This window comes from Scyliorhinus torazame, chromosome 24 (assembly GCF_047496885.1).
Source record: "Scyliorhinus torazame isolate Kashiwa2021f chromosome 24, sScyTor2.1, whole genome shotgun sequence".
NCBI lineage: Eukaryota > Metazoa > Chordata > Chondrichthyes > Carcharhiniformes > Scyliorhinidae > Scyliorhinus > Scyliorhinus torazame.
Window position 1 is genome coordinate 50,362,151 of NC_092730.1, and position 15,599 is coordinate 50,377,749.

The window sequence follows — 15,599 nt, forward strand, 5'->3', positions numbered from 1 at the left end:
GGAGAGTGAGTGAACCAGGAGAGTGAGTGAACCAGGAGAGTGAGTGAACCAGGAGAGTGAGTGAGTGAACCAGGAGAGTGAGTGAGCGAACCAGGGGAGTGAGCAAACCAGGAGAGTGAGTGAACCAGGAGAGAGAGTGAACCAGGGGCGCGAGTAAACCAGGAGAGTGAGTGAACCAGCAGAGCGAGTGAGTAAACCAGGAAAGTGAGTAAACCAGGAGAGTGAGTGAACCAGGAGAGTGAGTGAACCAGGAGAGTGAGTGAACCAGGAGAGTGAGTGAGTGAACCAGGGGAGTGAGTGAACCAGGGGAGTGAGTGAACCAGGAGAGTGAGTGAACCAGGAGAGTGAGTGAACCAGGGGAGTGAGTGAACCAGGGGAGTGAGTGAACCAGGGGAGTGAGTGAACCAGGGGAGTGAGTGAACCAGGGGAGTGAGTGAACCAGGGGAGTGAGTGAACCAGGAGAGTGAGTGAACCAGGAGAGTGAGTGAACCAGGAGAGTGAGTGAACCAGGAGAGTGAGTAAACCAGGGGAGCGAGTAAACCAGGGGAGCGAGTGAACCAGGGTCGTGAGTGAACCTGGGGAGTGTGTAAACCAGGAGAGTGAGTGAACCAGGAGAGTGAGTGAACCAGGAGAGTGAGTGAACCAGGGGAGTGAGTGAACCAGGGGAGTGAGTGAACCAGGAGAGTGAGTGAACCAGGGGAGTGAGTGAACCAGGAGAGTGAGTGAACCATTGGAATGAGTGAACCAGGGGAGTGAGTGAACCAGGAGAGTGATTTAAACCAGGAGAGTGAGTAGGACTGGTTGGGCCGAAGGGCCTGTTTCCATGCTGTAAACTTCCATGATTCTATTCTATGAAACCAGGGGAGTGAGTATATCAGGGGAGAGAGTGAACCGGGAGAGTGAGTAAATCAGGGGAGTGAGTGAAGCGGGAGAGTGAGTGAAGCGGGAGAGTGAGTGAAGCGGGAGAGTGAGTGAACCAGGGGAGTGAGTAAACCAGGAGAGTGAATGAACCAGGGGAGTGAGTGAAACAGGAGATTGAGTGAACAAGGGGAGTGAGTGAACCAGGGGAGTGAGTGAACCAGGAGAATGAGTGAACCAGGGGAGTGAGTGAACCTGGAGAGTGAGTGAACCAGGGGAGTGAGTGAACCAGGGGAGTGAGTGAACCAGGGGAGTGAGTGAACCAGGGGAGTGAGTGAACCAGGGGAGTGAGTGAACCGGGAGAGTGAGTGAACCGGGAGAGTGAGTGAACCGGGAGAGTGAGTGAACCGGGAGAGTGAGTGAACAGGGAGAGTGAGTAAACCAGGAGAGTGAGTAAACCAGGGGAGTGAGTAAACCAGGAGAATGAGTGAATCAGGAGAGTGAGTGAACCAGGAGAGTGAGTAAATTAGGGGAGTGAGTGAACCGCGAGAGGGAGTGAACCGCGAGAGGGAGTGAACCGGGGGAGGGAGTGAAGTGGGGGTGTGAGTGAAGTGGGGGTGTGAGTGAAGTGGGGGTGTGAGTGAACCGGGGGAGTGCGTGAACCGGGGGAGTGCGTGAACCGGGGGAGTGCGTGAACCGGGGGAGTGCGTGAACCCGGGGGAGTGAGTGAACCCGGGGGAGTGAGGGGACCCGGGGGAGCGAGGGGACCGGGGGGAGCGAGGGGACCGGGGGGAGCGAGGGGACCGGGGGGAGCGAGGGGACCGGGGGAGCGAGGGGACCGGGGGAGCGAGTGAACCGAGGGAGCGAGTGAACCGGAGTAAACCAGGGGAGTGAGTGAACTGGGAGAGTGAGTGAACCGGGGGAGTGAGTGAACCGGGAGAGTGAGTGAACCGGGAGAGTGAGTGAACCGGGAGAGTGAGTGAACCGGGAGAGTGAGTGAACCGGGAGAGTGAGTGAACCGGGAGAGTGAGTGAACCGGGGGAGTGAGTGAACCGGGGGAGAGAGTGAACCGGGGGAGTGAGTGAACCCGGGGGAGTGAGTGAACCCGGGGGAGCGAGGGGACCGGGGGAGCGAGGGGACCGGGGGACCGAGGGGACCGGGGGAGCGGGGGAGCGAGGGGACCGGGGGAGCGGGGGAGCGAGGGGACCGGGGGAGCGAGTGAACCGAGGGAGCGAGTGAACCGGAGTAAACCAGGGGAGTGAGTGAACTGGGAGAGTGAGTGATGCGGGGGAGTGAGTGAACCGGGAGAGTGAGTGAACCGGGGGAGTGAGTGAACCGGGGGAGTGAGTGAACCGGGGGAGTGAGTGAACCGGGAGAGTGAGTGAATCGGGGGAGTGAGTGAACCTGGGAAGTGAATAAACCAGGTGAGTGTGTAAACCACAACAGTGAGTAAACCAGGTGAGTGTTTAAACCAGGGGAGTGAGTAAGCCCGGAGGTGGAACAGTGATTTCCACTGCTGCCTCACTGTGGCAGGGACCCGCGTTGAGTGACTGCCTGTCTCGCGTTTGCATGTTCTCCCCGTGTGTGTAGGTGGGTTACCTCCGGGTGCTCCGATTTCCTCCCAAAGGCCATAGATGTGCAGGTTATGTGGGTCGGCAATGCTGAATTCCCGCTGTGTCGGTTCAGTGGGGTTTCGGGTTTATGGGGATAAGGCGGCGAGTGGGCGGAGCTGGGGTGCTCTTTCAGAGGGTCGCTGCAGACTCGATGGGCCGAATTGCCTCCTTCACACTGTAGTAATTCTGTGGTTCAGTGGAAAGGTAGTTTGCAGAAAGTGAGAGTTTGAGGGGCTGAGTGACAGAGTAATAACAAACAAGCTGCAGGCAATGACTGCAAATTGAACCTCTCATTGGGACAAACACACAGCTACAAAGGTGATTGGTTGAGCCCGAGGGCACAGGGCCACTTGCAGCCACACACACAGTCCCCCCAACACGGGCTCTGTTGGAGGTTTTGCTCTCTATGCGATGACAGTGAAATGGGGAATACTCCCATTGATTCTCAACGCGGAATTGCTTGGGGATCTGCGCATGCCCGGCGTAACCGCTTGCCTGTCGTCATTCTGAGATTTAGAGCGCATGCGCAGCCCCTCTCCCGCACACTCCATTTGGTCAGTGAGTGGAATCGCTTTGTTGAAACTGAGGGAAATGTCAATGTCAGGGCCCAGGTCAGCGAGGAAACAGCGTTCTCATTGCAGCAGCACCTCCATCTGGGAGTGTGAGCAAAGAGGCTCAGAGATCACTACTGACTCGGGGGGAGTTCAGGGAGAATCGGGGGCTGTTTGCAAGAGGCGCAGCGGAGCACGATCTTGTTCCGGGACTTGGAGTGAGCAGGGGGAAGGGAGAGCTCTTTCTGGGCCTGGCTTATTTGTCTGATTCTGGGTTAGGATTCGTGGAGTATTTTCTTTCTTTTACTGAAAGAATGGATTGATCTATCATTGGTCTCATCTGACCCTAACTTACATGAAATTTGTTTTCTTCTTCCTAGTTCAACAGATGAAAAGATGAGTTCCAATTTGATTATGATGATTCCTCAGCAACGTGAATGTGCAGCCGTCTCCTTCTAACTGACTGTAAGTACAATATTAATGCAACATTGCAGAGACACAGACACAACATCAGCTCCACCGTCACAGAGCAGAAGCAGTCAGATTCGCAGAGACCTCAAGTCCCAGATGAACATGTCCAATCCAACAGTCCTCATTATCCAATTGAAGAAATTCAAGTAAATCTGGACTTCTGGAGAAAATGTAAATATTATTTACAGATACACGAGAGGACAGGTGGCATAATTTTTCACAATTCACCCCTACTCTCTCATGGAATGTTGGATCAACTTTTGACAACAGCGTTTCATCTGTAAAGTAATCAGTATAGTATTAATTAGGCTATAGATTCAGCAATCAATGTGCAAGTATCCATTGGCACTTTTTTGTAACTTTCTTAGTTTAAAATATATCAGAAGCAAAACACTTGAATGAGGCATTAACAGAAAAATGATACATTGAAATAGTTCTCCAAAGGGACACTTATCAAATTGTAAGGCCATCCTTCATTCTCACAAGTTGTGAACCTTTGATACAAGTGGAAGGTCGGATAGTACAGCTTATTGAAAAGGGCCGAATTAATCATAAACTTCTACCGAGACACCTCCCAAAACAAAATATTAAATTCCAATCCAAATATCTCACACAATCTCAGATATAATGGTACAGTGTCATTCTCATGAAACAGACATGGAAATAGATCATTTAACATATCAATGTTATCACTAAAAGTAATAATGGAGGATCAATACTGAACAGAATGTTCACCCTTAACTCACAAAACAGATATTGACAAGTACAGAAAACACAGTAACATCTTGCACATCAGAGAGGTGGACAGACTGAGATTACCTGTCCTCTCGTGTATCTGTAAATAATATTACAGACGGAGATTAAACCCAGAATCCCATAACAGAGACAGACAGCTACAAATGCAAGCACAGAGACAGGAGTTAGAGAATCAAATTAATTTTTCCCCTCACACTTATAACAGAGACAGACAGCTACCGTGGAAAACACACTCTCACACATTCAGACACCAACAACTGAGCAAGAAGCAGTAAAATATGCCATATATCATAAATAGACAGTGAGGGTAAAAAACACACTCGCGTTTTCTTATGCACATGCTCACTGACAAGTAATTCAGCAGGAAGCACGAAATATGCAGTGTATATCACAGGGACTCTCACACCATTAACTGAGCATTAAGCAGTAAAATATGTCATATCGCACACATAAACAGAGAGGTTTATACACACTCACTCACACTCTGTCTCTCACACACTCTCACACACCCACGCACTGTCTCTCCCACACACTCACAAATCAATAACTGAGCAGTAATCAAGAATATATTAATTGTATATCACAGAGACTGTGAGGTTAATACACACTCACTCACACACTCTCTCTCACACACACACACACACTCTCCCTCTGATACACACACCAGTCACTGAGCAGTAATCAATTAAATATGTGATATATACCACAGAGATACAGTGAGGGTAAAACATGCACTCACTCTCTCACTCACACTCTCTCACTCAGTCACACAGCAGTAACTGAGCAGTAAGCTGTAAAATATGTGTTATGCATCATGGACAGTGAGGGTAAAGCGCACACACTCACATATTTTAACTCTCACACACACTCACACTCTCTCTCTCACACTCTTGTTCCTTCTCTCACAGACTCTCTCTCACACACACACACATACACACCAGTCATTGAGCAGTAAGCAGTTAAATATGCGTTTTATATCGCAGAGGGACAGTGGGGGTAAAACACACATTCGCACACCAGTAACTGAGCAGTAAAATATGTGTTTTTTATCACCGAGACAATGAAGGTAAAACACACACACTCACGCAGACTATTTCTCACACTCAGACACTCCCAAACACACAGTGGCACATTCTCTCACACACACACTCTCATATTCACATACTCTCATATTCACACACTCTCACAACAGTAACTGAGCAGTGAGCAGTAAAATATGCATCATATATCACAGAGACAGTGATGGTCAAATAGATTCTCACTCTCATTCACACACACTCACCACACACCCCAGTAACTGAGCAGCAACAGCAAAATATGTGTTATATATCAAAGAGAGACAATGAGGGTTAAATACACATAGGCTCACTCGCTCGCACACCCACTCTCTCTCACGCTCGCCCACTCTCTCTCACGCTCGCCCACTCTCTCTCACGCACACCCACACTCTCTCACGCACACCCACACTCTCTCACGCACACCCACACTCTCATGCGTGCCCACTCTCTCTCACGCGCGCGCCCGCCCTCTCTCGCGCCCGCCCGCCCTCTCTCGCGCCCGCCCGCCCTCTCTCGCGCCCGCCCGCCCTCTCTCGCGCCCGCCCGCCCTCTCTCGCGCCCGCCCGCCCTCTCTCGCGCCCGCCCGCCCTCTCTCGCGCCCGCCCGCCCTCTCTCGCGCCCGCCCGCCCTCTCTCGCGCCCGCCCGCCCTCTCTCGCGCCCGCCCGCCCTCTCTCGCGCCCGCCCGCCCTCTCTCGCGCCCGCCCGCCCTCTCTCGCGCCCGCCCGCCCTCTCTCGCGCCCGCCCGCCCTCTCTCGCGCCCGCCCGCCCTCTCTCGCGCCCGCCCGCCCTCTCTCGCGCCCGCCCGCCCTCTCTCGCGCCCGCCCGCCCTCTCTCGCGCCCGCCCGCCCTCTCTCGCGCCCGCCCGCCCTCTCTCGCGCCCGCCCGCCCTCTCTCGCGCCCGCCCGCCCTCTCTCGCGCCCGCCCGCCCTCGCTCGCGCCCGCCCGCCCTCGCCCGCGCCCGCCCTCCCTCGCCCGCGCTCGCCCTCCCTCGCCCGCGCCCGCCCTCCCTCGCCCGCGCCCGCCCTCCCTCGCGCGCGCCCGCCCTCCCTCGCGCGCGCCCGCCCCCTCTCGCGCGCGCCCGCCCCCTCTCGCGCGCGCCCGCCCCCTCTCGCGCGCGCCCGCCCTCTCTCGCGCGCGCCCCGCCCTCTCTCGCGCGCGCCCGCCCTCTCTCGCGCGCGCCCGCCCTCTCTCGCGCGCGCCCGCCCTCTCTCGCGCGCGCCCGCCCTCTCTCGCGCGCGCCCGCCCTCTCTCGCGCGCGCCCGCCCTCTCTCGCGCGCGCCCGCCCTCTCTCGCGCGCGCCCGCCCTCTCTCGCGCGCGCCCGCCCTCTCTCGCGCGCGCCCGCCCTCTCTCGCGCGCGCCCGCCCTCTCTCGCGCGCGCCCGCCCTCTCTCGCGCGCGCCCGCCCTCTCTCGCGCACGCCCACTCTCTCTCACACACGCACGCCCACTCTCTCTCACACACGCACGCCCACTCTCTCTCACACACGCACGCCCACTCTCTCTCACACACGCACGCCCACTCCCCTCTTGCACACACACCAACTCTCTCTCGCGCACACCCACTCTCAAACATATCAGTAACTGAGCAGCATAAACTAATATATGCCTTATGTATCACAGAGACAATGAGGAGAAAAATTCTTGGAAGTGCAGGGTCGGATTAGGACAAGTCAGCATGGATTTAGTAAGGGGAGGTCGTGCCTCGCAAACCTGTTAGAGTTCTTTGAAGAGATAACAAATAAGTTAGACCAAGGAGAGCCAATGGATGTTATCTATCTTGACTTCCAAAAGGCCTTAGATAAGGTGCCTCACGGGAGACTGCTGAGTAAAATAAATGCCCATGGTATTCGAGGCAAGGTACTAACATGGATTGACGATTGGCTGTCAGGCAGAAGGCAGAGAGTTGAGATAAAAGGTTCTTTTTCGGAATGGCAACCAGTGACGAGTGGTGTCCCGCAGGGTTCAGTGTTGGGGCCACAGCTGTTTTCTTTATATATTAACGATCTAGATGACGGGACTGGGGGCATTCTGGCTAAGTTTGCCGATAATACAAAGATAGGTGGAGGGGAGGTAGTATGGAGGAGGTGGGGAGGCTGCAGAAAGATTTAGACAGTTTAGGAGAGTGGTCCAAGAAATGGCTGATGAAATTCAATGTGGGCAAGTGCGAGGTCTTGCACTTTGGAAAAAAGAATAGAGGCATGGACTATTTTCTAAACGGTGACAAAATTCATAATGCTGAAGTGCAAAGGGACTTGGGAGTCCTGGTCCAGGATTCGCTAAAGGTAAACTTGCAGGTTGAGTCCGTAATTAAGAAAGCAAATGCAATGTTGTCATTCATGCAAATGCAATGTCGTCTTTTAAAATCTTTCCTACTTCAAGACTGTGACAAAAACAACTTTACACCTTGGTTTCGATAAAACTAACTTTGTCTTTATTGACCAAAGTCTGCATGCAGATGGCTACAGGTTAGAGAGAGAGAGAGCTGTTAAGGTAAACCTGCTCATTCTTTCTCAAGCTCGCAAAGACATGGAGAAAACGTTCAATATTTATACAAAAGCTGTATCATTTTACAAAAACAGACCTTGTTCAAAAATGTCAATACAGTCATAACTTCTGATCAAACATGTTGTCATGGAAAGACCCTGACTCGGCTTATTTGCAGTATTTTGTCTTTAGAGGGTTTAAGACGTGGTCCTATTTTGTTTTTACCTCTGCCCTCATGATGCCTTGACGCAGATGAACCTAGGACATGAGGAGGTTGTGTTATTAGGACATTCCTAGATCGTGGCTTTGTTACCAGGTTTTAATAAGGTCAGGCACTATTTTCCCTCTTCTGGCCTTGTATGATACAATTATGTGGATTCTTAGCTTTGTCTAGTTTGTCAGGGTCTGATCTTGGCACTTAGCTGACACAGCTGTCCTACACTTGGTTACATAAATTGGCTATTTTTCCCATCATGCTATTGCTGAGTTCGTACACTTTCACATCAAGAGGCTTGGAATATAAAAGCAGGGATGTACTTCTGAAGCTTTATAAAGCATTAGTTAGGCCCCATTTAGAATACTGTGAGCAATTTTGGGCCCCACACCTCAGGAAGGACATACTGGCACTGGAGCGGGTCCAGCGGAGATTCACACGGATGATCCCAGGAATGGTAGGCCTAACATACGATGAACGTCTGAGGATCCTGGGATTATATTCATTGGAGTTTAGGAGGTTGAGGGGAGATCTAATAGAAACTTACAAGATAATGAATGGCTTAGATAGGGTGGATGTAGGGAAGTTGTTTCCATTAGCAGGGGAGACTAGGACCCGGGGGCACAGCCTTAGAATAAAAGGGAGTCACTTTAGAACAGAGGTGAGGAGAAATGTCTTCAGTCAGAGAGTGGTGGGTCTGTGGAATTCATTGCCACAGAGGGCGGTGGAGGCCGGGACGTTGAGTGTCTTTAAGACAGAAGTTGATCAATTCTTGATTTCTCGAGGAATTAAGGGCTAAGGAGAGAGAGCGGGTAAATGGAGTTGAAATCAGCCATGATTGAATGGTGGAGTGGACTCGATGGGCCGAATGGCCTTACTTCCGCTCCTATGTCTTATGGTCTTAAAACTGACACCCACACACACTCTTCTGCTCACACTCTCTCTCTCTCACACACACACACCGTTAACTGAATATTACAAGGTTTTAGACATCACTGAGAATCTCACACACTCTCTCACTCACGCACACACTCATAAACCATTAACTGAGCAGTAAGCAGTAAAATATATGTTATGTACCATAGAGTGACAGTGAGGATAAAGCACCCACTCATACACACATACTCTCTCACACACACCAGTGAGCATCATATATCACGGAGAAACAATGAGGGCAAATCACACCTTCACACTCTCCATACAGGCACTATCTCTCACACACACTCATGCTCTCTCACACACCAGTCACTGAGCAGTAAGCAGTTAAATATGCATTGTATGTCTCAGGGGGACAGTGAGGGTAAAACACACTCTCGCCACTCTCACATACTCACACACTCCAGCAACTGAGCAGTGAGCAGCAAAATATGTTGTATATGATAGACAGACAGTCAGGGTAAAACACACACTCGCACACTCTCCAACACCTGTTACTAAGCAGTAAAATATGTTATATATCACAGAGATGATGTGGAGATGCTGCCGTTGGACTACGGTGAGCACAGTAAGAAGTCTTACAACACCAGGTTAAAGTCCAAAAGGTTTGTTTCGAAGCACCACCTGTGGGACTTGAACCTGGTGTTGTTAGAACATAGAACAGTACAGCACAGAACAGGCCCTTCGGCCCTCGATGTTGTGCCGGGCTTTGTCCGAAACCAAGATCAAACTATCCCACTCCCTGTCATTCTGGTGTGCTCCATGTGCCTATCCAATAACCGCTTGAAAGTTCCTAAATGTCCGACTCCACTATCACAGCAGGCAGTCCATTCCACACTCTAACCACTCTCTGAGTAAAGAAACTACCTCGGACATCCCTCCTATATCTCCCACCCCAAACCTTATAGTTATGCCCCCTTGTAACAGCTACATCCTCCCGAGGAAATAGTCTCAGAACGTCCGCTCTATCTATCCCCCTCATCATCTTATAAACCTCTATTAAGTCGCCTCTCATCCTCCTTCACTCCTATGAGAAAAGCTCTAGATCCATCAACCTTTCCTCATAAGACCTACCCTCCAATCCAGGCAGTATCCTGGTAAATCTCCTCTGCACCCTTTCCAATACTTCCACATCCTTCCAATAATAAGGTGACCAGAACTGCATACAATACTCCAAATGTGGTCTCATCAGGGTCGTGTAAATTGCAGCATAACCCCACGGCTCTTAAACACAAGCCCCTGTTAATAAACACTAACACGCTATAGATCTTCTTCACGGCTCTGTCCACTTGAGTGGCAACCTTCAGAGATCTGTGGACATGAACCCCAAGATCTCTCTGTTCCTCCACATTCCTCTGAACCCTGCCGTTGACCCTGTAATCCGCATTCAAATTTGTCCGACCAAAATGAATCACCTCGCACTTAGCAGGGGTTAAACTCCATCTGCCATTTTGCGGCCCAGCTCTGCATCTTATCAATGTCTCTTTGCAGCCTACAACAGCCCTCCACCTCATCCACTACTCCATCAATCTTGGTGTCATCAGCAAATTTACTGACCCACCCTTCAGCCCCCTCCTCCAAGTCATTGATAAAAATCACAAATAGCAGAGGACCCAGCACTGCTCCCTGTGGTACACCGCTGGTAACTGGTCTCCAGTCTGAAAATTTTCCATCCACCACCACCCTCTGTCTTCTATGTGATAGCCAGTTACTTATCGAATTGGCCAAATTTCCCTCGATCCCATACCTCCTTACTTTCTTCATGAGCTGACCATGGGGAACCTCATCAAAAACCTTACTGAAATCCATGTATAGTACATCAACTGCTCTACTTTCATCTGCACACTTCGCTCCTCAAAGAATTCAATCAAATTTGTGAGGCAAGACCCTTCACGAATCCTTGTTGACAATCCCGGAATAAGCTGCATCTTTCCACATGGTCATTAAACCTATCCCTCAGGACCCTTTCTACTAACCTACCGACCACCGAAGTAAGACTAACCGGCCTATAATTACTAGGGTCATTCCTATTGCCTTTTTTGAACAGAGGAACAACATTCGCCACTCTCCGGTCCTCTGGCACTATCCCCGTGGACAGTGAGGACCCAAAGATCAAAGCCAAAGGCTCTGCAATCTCATCCCATGCCTCCTAAAGAAACCGAGGATATTTCCCATCTGGCTCAGGGGACATGTTGCCTCTCAGATTTTTCAAAATTCCTCATAAATCTTCCCTCAGAACATCTACCTCCTCCAGCCTACCCGCCTGTCTCACACACTCATCCTCAAAAACATAGCCCCTCTCTTTGGTGAACACTGAAGAAAAGTATTCATTCAACGCCTCCTGTCTCTTCTGATGCCACACAGAAGTTTCCACTACTGTCCTTGACCGGCCCTAACCTGACCCTGGTCATTCTTTTATTTCTCACATAAGAGGAAAAAGCCTTGGGGTTTTCATTGATCCGACCCGCCAAGGACTTCTCATGCCCCCTCCTCGCTCTCCTAAGCCCTTTTTTAAGCTCATTCCTTGCTACTTTCTAACCCTCAAGCGACCCTACTGAACCTGGTTTTCTCATCCTTACATACGCTTCCTTTTTCCTCTTGACATGACATTCAACCTCTTTTGTGAACCATGGTCCCCTCTCACAGCCATTTGCTCCCTGCCAGACAGGGACATGCCTATCAAGGACACGCAGTATTTGTTCCTTGACCAAGCTCCACTTTTCATTTGTGCTTTTCCCTGACAGTTTCTGTTCCCATCTAATGCTTCCGAATTCTTGCCTAATCGCATCATCATTACCCCTCCCACAATTATTATTATTTTTTAAAAAATAATTTTTAATAAAGGTTTTCATAAAATATCAATAACAAAATGAAAAAGAAACCCAACAGGGTTAAGTACAAAACACAGTCCAGAAAAACAACCCTCCATATCCCCCTCCCGCCCTGTACATAAATAATAAATTAACATTGACACCCTGACTTAATACAACAAGTATATCCAACCCCTCAGACCCTCCAGTGTAAATAACAAAACCAAAAAAATAAAGTGAACCCCCCCCCCCCCGCCCGAGTTGCTGCTGCCATTAACCAATGTCTACCGCTCTGCCAGGAAGTCTAAGAACGATTGCCACTGCCTAAAGAACCCTTGTGCCGACCCTCTCAAGGCGAATTTCACCCTCTCCAACTTAATAAACCCCGCTATATCGTTGATCCAGGATTCCACGCTTGGCCGCCTCGCATCCTTCCACTGAAGAAGAATCCTTCGCCGGGCTATCAGGGATGCAAAGGCCAGAATTCCGGCCTCTTTCGCCTCCTCTGCCCCCAAATTTTGAGGGCAGCCACCACCACCGGGCTCGTGGTATACCTCCTTGGAGGGAGCGGCAGCGGTGCCGTTGCCAGCGCCCCCAGTCTCGTACCCACACAAGATGCCGTCTCCAGCCTCTTCCATGCGGCCCCCTCCCCCTCCATCACCGACTTGCGCACCATCGTCGCATTGGCGGCCCAGTAGTATCCACAGAGGTTGGGCATCACCAGTGCCCCCCTATCTCTCCTCCGCTCCAGGAACACCCTTCTCACCCTCGGGGTCCGTCGCGCCCACACAAACCCCATTATACTCCTGTTAACCCGCCTGAAAAAGCCTTCGGGATAAACACGGGGAGGCACTGGAACAGGAATAAAAACCTTGGGAGCACCGTCATTTTGATTGACTGCACCCTACCCGCCAAGGACAGCGGCAACGCGTCCCACCTCTTGAACTCCTCCTCCATTTGCTCCACCAGCCTTGTAAGGTTAAGCCTATGCAGGGCCCCCCAGCTCCTGGCCACCTGGACTCCCAGATACATGAAGCTCCTCTCCGCCTTTTTTAGTGGGAGCTCGCCAATCCCCCTCTCCTGGTCCCCTGGATGAACTACGAACAGCTCGCTCTTCCCCATGTTGAGGATGTACCCCGAAAAGTCCCTGAATTCCCTAAGAATCCTCATTACTTCTGGCATTCCTCCCACCGGGTCCATCACATACAGCAGCAGGTCGTCCGCATAAAGTGACACCCTATGCTCCTCCCCACCACGCACCAACCCCCTCCAGTTCCTTGACTCCCTCAGTGCCACAGCCAGGGCTTCAATCGCCAGTGCGAAGAGCAGGGGGGATAGGGGACACCCCTGTCTCATCCCTCGGTGCAACGGAAAGTACCCTGACCTCTTCCTGTTTGTGGTCACACTCGCCATCGGGACCTCATACAACAGCCTAACCCACCTGACAAACCCCTCCCCAAACCCAAACCTCTTCAGCACCTCCCACAGATACCCCCACTCTACCCTATCGAAGGCTTTCTCAGCGTCCATCGCTACCACTATTTCCGCCTCCCACTCCCTCGCCGGCATCATGGTAACGTTCAAAAGCCTCCGCACATTCGCGTTCAACTGCCTCCCCTTCACAAACCCCGTCTGGTCTTCATGGATGATCTGCGGCACACAATCCTCAAGGCTAAGACCTACGCCAGCACCTTGGCATCTACATTTCGCAAGGAAATCGGTCTGTAAGACCCACACTGCAGGGGATCCTTGCCCGCTTCAGGATCAAGGAGATCAGTGCCCGGGACATTGTCGGGGGCAAAGCCCCCTCCTCCCTTGCCTCATTGAAGGTCCTAACTAACAGCGGGCCCAACAGGTCCAGATATGTTTTCAAGAATTGGACCGGGAAACCGTCCGGCCCCGGTTCCTACCTTGCCTGCATGCTTCCTATCCCTTTGATCAGCTCCTCCAGCCCAATTGGGGCCCCAAATCCCGCCACCAGTCCCTCTTCCACCTTTGGAAACCTCAATTGGTCCAGGAAGCGGCCCATCCCTCCCCCTCCCGTGGGCTCGGATCGGTACAATTCCTCGTAGAAGTCCCTGAAGACCCCATTGATGCCCGCTCCACTCCGCGCCCCCCCCCCCCCCCCCCCCCCCCACTGTCCTTAACTTAGCTGCGTCCTGCTTCTGAAGCTGATGTGCCAGCATCCGGCTTGCCTTTTCCCCATACTCGTAAATCGCCCCCTGGGCCTTCCTCCACTGCACCTCCGCCTTCCTGGTGGTCACCAGGTTGAATTTGGCCTGGAGGCTGCGCCTTTTCCTCAACAATCCTTCCTCGGGCTCCTCCGCATACCTCCTGTCTACCCTCACCATCTCCCCCACCAGCCTCTGTCCCCACTCCCTCCGCTCCTTGTGGGCCCTAATGGAGTTCAGCTCTCCCCTCACCACCGCCTTCAGTGCCTCCCATAGCATCCCCACTCGGACCTCCCCGTTGGCGGGAGGTACCTCTCTATACTTCCTCGGACCCACTCGCTCACCTCCTCGTCCGCCAACAGCCCCACCTCCGAGCGCCACAGCGGGCGCTGGTACCTCTCCTCCCCCATCTCCAAGTCCATCTCCAAGTCCACCCAATTCGGGGCGTGGTCCTAAATGGCTATTGCCGAATACTGAGTATCCTCTACTCTCGCTATCAACGCCCAACTCAAGATGAAAAAGTCGATTCGGGAATAACCCTTATGGACATGTGAGAAGAATGAAAATTCCCTCGCCCCCGGCCTTGCAAATCCCCAAGGGTCCACCCCTCCCATCTGGTCCATAAACCCCCCTCAGCACTCTAGCCGCCGCCGGCTTCCTACCCGTCCTAGACCTGGAGCGATCCAGTGTCGGGTCCAGCACCGTGTTAAAGTCTCCCCACATTATCAGGCCCCCCACTTCCAAGTCTGGGATCCGACCCAACATACGCCGCATAAAACCCGCATCGTCCCAGTTTGGGGCATACACATTGACCAGTACCACCCTCTCTCCCTGCAACTTACCACTTACCATCATGTACCTGCCGCCATTATCTGCCACAATGCTTGACGCCTCAAACGACACCTTCCTTCCCTCCAAGATCGCCACCCCTCGATTTTTGGCATGCAGCCCCGAGTGAAACACCTGACCTACCCACCCTTTCCTCAATCTTACTTGGTCTGCCACCTTCAGGTGTGTCTCCTGAAGCATAACCACATCCGCCTTGAGCCCCTTCAGGTGAGCGAACACGGGGGCCCGCTTAATCGGCCCATTCAGTCCCCTTACATTCCAGGTTATCAGCCGGATCAGGGGGCTACCCGCCCCCCTCTCCCGCCGACTAGCTATGGCCCCTCCTTGGCCAGCCACGTGCCCACACCCCACACCCGGCCCGTTCCCCACAGCGGCATACCCCCGTCTAGTCCCCCCCCCACCCCCACTCTCTCCAGCTCCTCCTTGACCATAGCAGCAGCTCGATTTCCCCCCCCACTCAACCCCCCTCCCCCGGTTAGGACCCATCCTAGCTGATTTACTCCCCCCATTGCACTTCTGCAAGTCAGCTGTCTCCTGCTGACCCCGGCCACTCCCGCCTCTCCTTCGACTCCTCCCATTGTGTGGCACACCCTCCTCTCCCATCCCCATCCATAGGCTCTCCCCCTCCCCCTTCTGTTCTAAGCGCGGGAAACAACCCTCGCTTCCCCGCCCCGGCCCCGCCCCCTCCAGTCTTCAGCGTGGGAAAAAGCCCGCGCTTTCCACCTACCAGGCCCCGCCACCTCTGACGCAGCTCCTTTTACAGGCCCTGTCCCCTCACCCCTGACTCGGGCCTCCCCCTCCCCCGCAAGGCCCCATCTCATCTTCAAG

At 52.7% G+C, this 15,599-nt stretch overlaps 1 protein-coding gene across 5 annotated transcripts in view; it reads left to right on the top strand.

Annotated features, from left to right (window-relative positions):
• The first annotated feature begins 3,403 nt into the window (after window positions 1-3,403).
• LOC140400055 (histone H2B-like) overlaps window positions 3,404-15,599 on the top strand; it is a 169,144-nt gene continuing 156,948 nt past the window's right edge. For all 5 annotated transcript variants that reach the window (XR_011938013.1, XR_011938014.1, XR_011938017.1 and 2 more), the window contains exon 1: window positions 3,404-3,487. The gene's annotated coding sequence lies outside the window, so the exon portion shown is untranslated. The remainder of the gene's footprint in view (window positions 3,488-15,599) is intronic.